The sequence below is a fragment of the Belonocnema kinseyi genome, chromosome 5 (genome assembly GCF_010883055.1).
Source record: "Belonocnema kinseyi isolate 2016_QV_RU_SX_M_011 chromosome 5, B_treatae_v1, whole genome shotgun sequence".
Lineage (NCBI taxonomy): Eukaryota > Metazoa > Arthropoda > Insecta > Hymenoptera > Cynipidae > Belonocnema > Belonocnema kinseyi.
In genome coordinates, this window is record NC_046661.1 from 23,098,125 (window position 1) to 23,107,839 (window position 9,715).

At 31.4% G+C, this 9,715-nt stretch overlaps 1 protein-coding gene across 5 annotated transcripts in view; it reads right to left on the minus strand.

Moving 5' to 3' along the window:
• The window catches only part of LOC117173462 (allatostatins), a 386,079-nt gene that overhangs the window by 349,963 nt on the left and 26,401 nt on the right, over window positions 1-9,715 (minus strand). Inside the window, exon 1 of one of the 5 annotated variants that reach the window (XM_033362050.1) lies at window positions 8,548-8,607. The exons of 2 other annotated variants lie outside the window; for them this stretch is intronic. The gene's annotated coding sequence lies outside the window, so the exon portion shown is untranslated. Of the gene's footprint in view, window positions 1-8,222; window positions 8,608-9,715 lie in introns of those variants that run through there. 2 more of the 5 variants (XM_033362049.1, XM_033362048.1) reach the window with 2 other exon arrangements.

Genomic DNA, 9,715 nt, shown 5'->3' on the forward strand with positions numbered 1-9,715 from the left:
TATATTTATATACTTATAATTTATTAATTTCATTTAAAAGGATCTGCGTTTGTGTAATGTAAAAAATCGCGCCGACCTCGGCGAGCCAGAACATAAAATGGCGGCATCCAGCTAGGTTGCTAGTCTGTCCCTGGACCCTCTGTACCGATTCGGAGACGAGTTACAAAAACATTACGCTCGTTTAAAAAAGATCATCAGTTCACAATAGTCATGAAATATACTAATAATGCATTTTAGTTTTAACCTTAAAACGAAATATAAAGTAAAGACTAGTTCTAAGCCTTAATTTCACATTTTTCCAGACTCTCTTGGGATGCAAAGAAGTGTTCTAAAGTGTTCTGAATTACTGATTACACCAGAAATTAAGAAAAAAGGTAACACCTGAATGGAGGATTTATTCAAGCTCTTTTTCTAGGTTTTTAGGCGATACCTTGATTCACCTAAATTTCCTACGACGTATGCAATAAAAAATGTAATTATTATCAGAGCATATTAGAAAGTAAATGAAAGAATCCACCCTGTTATATGAGGTTTATCTTGTAAAAATAAAGGATTGTATTATAAATTTTATGAGCGTTATTTTACATTACCAGCGCTTTTTATTGTATTACGGTTAAAGAAAAATTAACACTTTAAAAATATGTATGTTTAAAAAAAATTCTAGTTTACGTCTATTAGGTAACATTCAAACAGCTGTGACCTCACTAATATATACAGGTAAGCACCAATGAGAATGCTTTGGCCGCCATTTTATTTTTCAAAATTTTGACCAATCAGGTTTGACAGCCGTTGCGGGTTTCTACATGGCAGCTGCTCCAGCTGATATTCTAAACTCTAAACTAACATATCAATGCCTAAAAACTCTCAAAACCAGAAATCGAAAGTGAAAGCCGAATTAAGCAGCCCTGCTGGAATTAAATAGATAGAGTATCTATCCGTTTGAATAATTTTCTATCCTTAAGATTGAAGTGGAAAGAACCGATGTATCAATCCTGATCCAAATCTTTTCCTTCGATCATTGCCTATCTTTCATTCAATTTACAATCACCTTCATTCTTTTGAATCCCAATCTTCCTATCCATGTCTATCTAACACTTATCCATATGTATCCTTTTCTTTCCACTCCCAATCCCCATTCTAGTGTTTCTTTCCAAATAATCCTTCATTTATCCATGCCTTTCTTTTTCTATCTGTTAGGTAATCCGAAATCTTGTCTCTCTTTTTCAATCGCTAGCTACTTATATCATTGAATCTTTTTCTATCTTTTTAAAGATCTAAGATAGCCTTTTCTTCTTGAATCTCAGTCATTCTATATAAATAAATCAACAACTTATCCACCTCTATACTTTTCTATCCGTCAGGCAATCTAAGATTTCGTCTAACTTTTTTAATTCTTATTTTTTTATCCAAGTGAATCCATTTCTATCTTTTCTTATATATAAGACAGCCCTATTTTCATAAATCTCAGTCTTTCTATCTAAATGAATCCTTGACTTTTCCACCTCTATCCTTCTCTATCCGTTGGGCAATAACAAATTTCGTTTATTTTTTTTAATCCCTAGTTAACGTGCATCCCCGGCTTGGTACCAGCAGGTTCCAGTAGGTGGCTGACTGTAAAAGTCAGACATAAATGAAATCATTTGCACCATCTATGACTGAAGGTTCAGCAGACGCCTTTGCAGATTTCGAACTTCGACTAGTAAGTGGTAAAGCTAGGGAATTTTGCTGTCAAGCATATAAAACCTTGCTAGTTTAATACTATTTTGTAAGATTAAATTTCAAAATATATTATTACTTGCAAAACGCATAAGAATGCTACATTTTTTAGTGCATTCAAATGGATAGAAGTCAAAATGATATATCGTTGATAGTGGGTAGTCTGGGATAGAGGGATAGAGGCAGTGATAGAGAAAAATAGACAGTTGTGAACATCATTGATAGAAAAAGATAGACAGTTTTGACTGTAAGGAATAGAGTCAGGGATGCAAAAAGATCTAAGCAGACGCGACGGATAAGGCGTGGAAAGAAAAGATAGAGTTTGTGGGATGCAAAGTGTGCATTGGGAAAGGATTGAATATCTATATTTTTCTATCCATAAGTTTCTAACTTTTTGAATCTTTTTAATTCCATCAGAGAGGGTCAAAGATTTAAAAAATAATGGATTTGGAAATCAGCGATTATCCTAAAGAAGATAGGTAAGTAGCTAAGAAGTCTTCTATAAAAAATTCTTCTTATTTAATATAAATTTTTTTAATATAAATTTTTCTATAAAAAAATTCTTCTTATTTAATAAAAAATTCTTTCTTTGAATATAATAATGAGCTACTAAAGGTTTAAAATATCTTTATATCTCGTTTCATGCAACATCCCCATTATGGAAGTATTTACTTGGTATCTAGAAACAGTATGACGTTGTCATGGCAACTAGTGTAAGCTGCAAACAAGTTCGCAATAATGGACGGCTAATAACCACGTCTCTGCCAGTGAACACATTCTCCACTTTCATCCTTCCACCATTCTCTTACTATGAAAATAAATAACTTTAAAGCACATTTTTAAATAAATTTTATCATTCGTAATCAAATATGTACCTAATACAGCCTATTAAATATGTTTGCAATACTACAATATTTCTTATAGTAAATTTTCATTTCTAAAATGGAACACTCAGAGAAATCGCTATTGAATCAGCGGGCAGCACTATATCATATGTACGTTCTCAAGCTGATGCTAGTGATAAACACGAATATTCAATGGAAAAAATAATTATTAATTTGGTTCAACAGTAATCCTATGAAATATACAGCACACTGTACAAAAAGTTCTATAGCTATTTTAGTATAAATTTATAATTAAAATTTTTAAATCTTCAAAATTGAACGTTTTAAAAAAAGTCTTCATTGAAATATGTTTAAAATCGAAAAATTGTACATTTTGAATTTTAAAAATTGAACTGCATATTTCAGCAAAAAACTTTCAAAATTGCATCACTTAAAAATATATACGTTTCAAACAAATTAATCTTTAATATAAAAGCTTAAAAATTGAAGGATTTAAAAATGAGAGTCGTTAATATTGAAAGGTTTTCAAATGTAAATCTTCAAAACTGAACTACATATTAAAAAAAAATATTAATATACAATAGTTATGCTATAAAAGTTCCCGTTATACAGGACAAGGTGGTCTAAGGGGGTGAAAGAAAAGCGTTGCGAGCTCAGCAGGAAAAATCCACAACAACGCGGGAGTGTGTGAAAAAATCAGGCAGTAACCTCGGCGGTTAATCATGTAATCTGTTTCAGTCATTTTCAGTCAGTTTCAAGAAGGTCACAGGGTATTCGCTTCAGTTTGCTTTCAGTCACTTTCAAGTGTTTAGGTTATGCGCAACCAGGCGTTGCGAAAATCTCCAAGGAAAACAAGAGGAAGTTATTATATTTCAAAGAAAAATATAAGCTTTTAGACGAAGTGAAATCAAGTACCTTGAAACAGTACATTTTTTAAATGATAACTTGAAACAGTACAGTACAGGGTTTATTTTTTGACCAGAAATTTTACAAATCTTTAGAAGGAAAATTTGTTCAAGTTGGATTTCAACAGCTATGAAAATAATTAGTTGAACTGTTATTACATTCTCATTATTTAGGTGGAATGTCTTAGATTTATTTGATTTTGGAGCTATCCAATTTTTGTCATTTCTCGACGTTTTGAGACATCCTGAGTCAGAAAAAACTGTTTTTACGAAATGCCTGCCAGTCTGTCTGTCTGTTGTGGGACGACCCGATACCTTTGGAAGAAATTTTCCAATTCGAATTTCGTTTTGTACGCTGGTCTATGTACCAAAAATACAGATCAGGTTCGTTAAACAGCCTTCTGCAGCCAATATTTATGGTTTTATTCATAGAAAATAAAATGAAAAACGTAAGAAATAATTTTTTTCGGGAAGTTAGGCAAGATGCAGTAAAAAGACAAGAGACCAAATTATTTGTTTTTAAAAGCTCTACAAAATTAATTTGGACCGTTTTTTGAAATGATAAAGAAATCGGCCCGCTTCGCGGACACATGCTCATCGCGCGCTACGCGCGTGGCTCGCTTTGCTCGCGAGCTTGAACCCGCCTACGGCGCGCGTCTGTTGAATCTCGCTCTACGCGCTCGATAATAGGTTACCTTGTCGGATATTTATTCTTTGCATTTGGAATTCTTGAATAAAACTTCATCAAAAAGATCTCTTTTAGGTGGCAGTATTTATATGCGTCTTTATATTTTGAATTGTCTACTTAATTAAGTACAGTCAAAGATTAAGTTTCTCTAAGCCCTGTAGGCTTTGAGGTACAAATTCTTATCTCGGTACTCGTGCTGCGCGCTCGAATTTCGACATGCATTTGTAAACAGATTTTGTTAAATCTTTTTTTTTCTTATCTTACGTAACTTTTTATTTTCGACGTGTTACCACAAATTTTTTATTTTTTTATTTTCAATGTTGTTTTTCACGAATAAAACAAAAAGTACGCGCCCTATCAAGAAGTGATTTTCAACGAAATTATAGATCTTCTTTGGGATAACAATTTTTGTTTATTCATCCTTTTTCATATCTTATATAGTTTTACCACAAAATGGAACTTTTGATTTTTCATTATTTTTTGTGCAATCAAAGATTAAATTTTCGATTTTCCTAGGACATCAAAAATTTTTTATGACAATCCTGTAAGACTTTCAAAGAGCAATGTTTTCGTTTTCTAGCTATTTTCATAATTTTTCATATCGTGCGTTTTTTGACGTAAAATTTTGATTTTCAGTCGATTTACAATTTTGTGTAAATCCTATTACTCTAAGAATTTTTTTTATCGAGAAAAGTCATTAGGATACATTGTTTCTCCTTTTTAGTACTATAAATAACCGTACATTTAAATTTCCTATTCAGAAAAAAGTGGTCTTAAAAATTTTCAAAATGCGTTTACTTTTTGAATTGTTATAAAAATGGCTGCTTAACGAACTTGTCCTTTCTTTTAGGACCTAAAAAAAAGTGTGCCAAAGATCGATTTAATCCGTCCATTTTTTCGAGAGTTATTGTGTTTACGGACGGCCAGACGGACAAGCAGACCGACGGCATTATAAAAACTTGATTTTCGGATTCAGGGCGTCTCGAAACGTGGGGATCCGTTGAAAAACGGTGTTGTCAAATTTTGAACAATTCTAATACCCTCTCTATCATAGATGAGAATGTCATTCCAGAAAATATTTATGTTTCAATACCAATGTATATTATAAATGATGAAATTATTAATTAATAATGGAATGGAAGCTTATAATGTGTCCCCTAAGGGTTTACATTTTTCTTGCACCTTCTTCCTTATTCCTTTACACACACCCCACACACTTACTTGGTGGTGGGAGAGGGACCTACAGTTTAAGATGGGTTTCGAACCACCAAGAGCAACAGCTTTAAGTACCTAAAGAAAACCTTTTTCTCTAGAGGTACCGGTCCCACGATTCTCCGGAGATGAATAACTCCCTTGTTAGGCTAGTATTCACCGCATGGGCCGCCGAAGCTCTTTCAGAGTGAGAAGCGGTAATCGAACCCGCAAGCCGCCGCGACGGAGAGGGTCCAAAGCCGACGCTTTAACTTCCTTGACCATCGTCCCACTCTATGAATTATTAATGTAAATTATGAATAAATATATTGAATTAATACATTTTCTAGAGGTAATAAAAATAAAATGTGTACATTTATTTAGCAATATCTGAATACACAGTACCAGGTTTATTTAAAATCATAACTTTTCAGAAACGCAGTATATAATTGCGGCGTCCCTTTACAGTTCAGTTCCCACTACCAAGAAGTTTTTTATGGAGGGGAGTCGTACCCCGCCATCTTTGGGTTTCAGAGATACTTAAGTCAAAAATTTTACTGGATTGATTCTTTAATTTAGAGCATTGGAAAGGATAAAGCAAATCTATATTTTGCAAATTGAATATGAATATTTAAACTGTATAATTTATAAAAGTCGTTTGTTATTAATTTTGTTATTTTAAATGCTTTTTACGAGTAAAACGAAAACCAAGCGTCCTACCAAATTTAATTTATAACAAATCTGTAGATCTTTTTACGGTGCATAATTTTAGTTGATTCATTTTTTTCACATCTTGCATAGTTCGACCACAAAATGGAATTTTTTATTATTTTTTGTACGATCAAAATTTAAATTTTCGACAAAATTAAAAAAGTTGTCAGGATAATCTTGTAGGCATATCAAAAAGCAACGTTTTTATTTTCTTAACCTTTTTAGATATCGTGCGTTATTTGGCTTTGTTTTTTTATATTCAAAATGCAATAACTCTGAAAATTTTCTTTTTATCAAAAAAAGTCATCAAGCTAAATTGTTTGAATTTCCAAATACCATGAATAGCCGTATATGGAATTTTTCAATCTTGAAAAAATGGTTTAAAAAATTTTGAAAATGTCCTCCCTTTTTAAATTTTCATCCAAAATAGCTAGTTTACGAGCTCGTTCTTCACTTTCAGGCCCTAAAAATTTGTGCCAAAGGACAATCCAATCTGATGAACCTTTCGAAAGTTATCATGTCTAGACGATACAGCAGACTGTAAACAGACCGAAAGACATGCACCTTCATTAAAGTCGTCTTTTTCTGACTCAGGGGGTCTTAAAATGTGGAGATTTAATGAAATCCGACAAAAGTCAAGTTCTACATCAAAGAAATACCTCCTTATTAGAATGAGAATGTTAAAATCAGTTATAAAAATAATATTTTCACGGTTGTACTTGTTTTTCATTACCAAGCACGCAGCATTCTGTACCTATGTTGCTTACACTGTCATTACACTGTCAAAACAAAAATTAATAATATGAAGTGAATCACATCCAATGTTATTATAAAAACTTGAAGTACGACGTGTGATTTAGAAATATCCAAGTATATTTAATTCAAATAATTGAAAATGCAAACAAAAATGTTGACGGAGTTGTACCATGTTTTCGAAAAAATAGTATTTGTATGTGAAGTAAAATAACTGAAAATTTTAAAATCACAAAATTCTAGTACAGATCTCCTTATTGGATTTTCACCATTTTTAAAATTAAAATAAGTCATTTTTTTGGTTGAAAAAATTAATCCAAATGTTAAGTCGAATCATGAAATTCGATTTACCTGAATATTCGAACAAGTTGAACTTTGAAGATCCGACTTGATTTTTCGATTTATTTGAAAAAAGTGATGTTTTGATTAAAATTTTTTTTAATAATTCAAGGAAGCAAAGCTGCCTTGATATACGGTAAGAATAATAATAACATCCTAAATCTAAATATTCTAATTTCATCAGTCACTTGACTTAGTCCGTGGCTATGATGCATAACCGGGTTCACCCGAGTAAGTGTTTTGAATAAATATAATACTCGAAATAATAAATATTTATATTCTGTAAATATCATTTTTATTCAATATACCTGAACATTCTTCACGAAACTTTAAATCAGGGTGAACCAATTAGAAAGAAATATTTTGAAATAAAAAGAAATTTCTTGTTTTCGTAAACTAAATTAATAACCGTGAGTGGATGTTCGGTTCTTTAGCGACTCCTTAAGGTCTATTGCTAAAAACCCAAAGATCGAGATTAAAATAATTACCATTGTAAGGCTTCTGTGTCACAGGAAAATTTAAATATCTGCAAAGCAATTTTTTTAAATTTCTACTTATGAATGTCGAAAAACTTTTTACGCGAACTATTGTAAGAATAGGGTGACATTATTTATAAATGTTGTTTGAAAAACTTCTTTTCAGCTATTAAATTTTTTTCTAGTGAAACTAAATACTTTTATGATAAAAGTCGTATTGGAAAATCATTGTTAGCATATGTTTTGATGCTCTTCACATTTTTTCAGGTTTGTGAATATTCATATTAAAAAATGTAATCCAATATATTTCAATGTGAGTCAGATATTTAACGTTTCGACAACTAGAATTAAACTGCACATGTGAGCTTATTTGATATAATAAACAGGTTGGCAATTATTACTAGAATATCGACGTTTTTAATAGAGTAAGTTTATTTTGAGTACCATCATTGTTTAAGTTAAATAAAAACTTTAAATTAAAGAGAAAAATGTTTCTAAATGAAGATTAAATTTAATCTTTTCCTGTTATGGTTGCCCTGTTGCACGTTTCTTACTTAAGATAGTCTTTCTTGAGGGATTTAAAGTAGCTCAGTCTTACCTGTTGCAGAAGATTATGACAAGCGACTTAACACATAGGGGTCAAACTTCTGATCAATATTTGAATTTTAACAATAGTTTATTTCAACTCACTTTATACTTATTGTGAAGAAAAACAATAGCCGATTTTAGGATATTGTTAATAAAAAATGCGTTATCACAGAAAAAAGGGATATTCGCGAGATAACACTTTATGAAAAAATGTATTGCACTGTAAAAGTCGACCGTAATTAAATAAAACACAATTTTTACTGAGAGAAATAGAATAATAAATGTATCTGCAATTATTAGGATAATTCTATAAAGGTTGTAAAAATGGCACTAACTTAAAATTATTATCTTTTTCACCTGTTGCCAATGTCAGGGGTTGCGTGCGATTGCAGCCGACGCGTGAATGACGACGAGAGCGTCGCGACGCCTTCCTATATAGTAAGAGGCATGATCCCAACCCCCCACTTCCTCGCAGGATGTTCTTAACGGTTCGAATAAGATCGAACAATTGTATGGTTTTGACCTATTGCACAAGTTATTATCTCTATCCTCATAATGAAAAATATAACATGACAAATATTTTCTCCCACATTCAACCAGAGAATATTTTACGTACAAAAACACAAGGTAGGTATCGACCTAATGATAATCAACCATTTTTATCAAACTTGAAATTTCTAATAAATTTTAAACAGTGAGTTAATAAATAAATAGAAAACTGATTTTAATTCAACAATTTAAATTGGGCATTGAAAGGAATTCTATCATGTCAAAAAAGCAAGTATGCTCTAATGTAGGTATCCCTTTTAATAATAAGTTCTATTTCGATACATTTAAAAATTTAATTTTTTCTTACCAATTAAATATATAAAAGTCACTTCGTGGAGATTAGCAGCATTTTTCCACTTAACTGAAAATATATTGACTATCGTACGGACTAATATATTAAATGGAGTTGAATTAACTATAGTACTAGTACAATCGATAATACAAATTCAAAAGCAGTACGCATAACAGTCCTACGAAGCACAATTTCTTGATAGTTTTGTATTATTGATTCCAGATATTTTTAATTAAGTAGCGGAATATCATATACAAAAAGATGATAGATTTGAGCTGCCATAATTTTGTTGTTTATTTGGTTTATCAGATCAAAAAATACTATAAAATGAAATAAAATATTTTTTATTTTTCATTAGAAAACTGTTAAAATGCGAGTTAGAATCAGCGAATATACTTCTTAAACTTTCTGATTGATCTTATTGAATGGAAATTTACAATTGGCTCGGCACCGTGCTAGTATCGTCCCGAGTAAAAAAAAATCTTTGACGTGGTTTCGACTTGAATTACCAAAAAGACATAGACGTATGTCTTGCGTAGAATTTTGATTACTCTAAGACGAGCGGCTTATAACTTCGAGTGTATACCGGTCCTAACAAAAAGGGTCATTATGACTGTCATAAAAGCTAATCTTTGTTAATGATTAAACAATCTTTTATATTT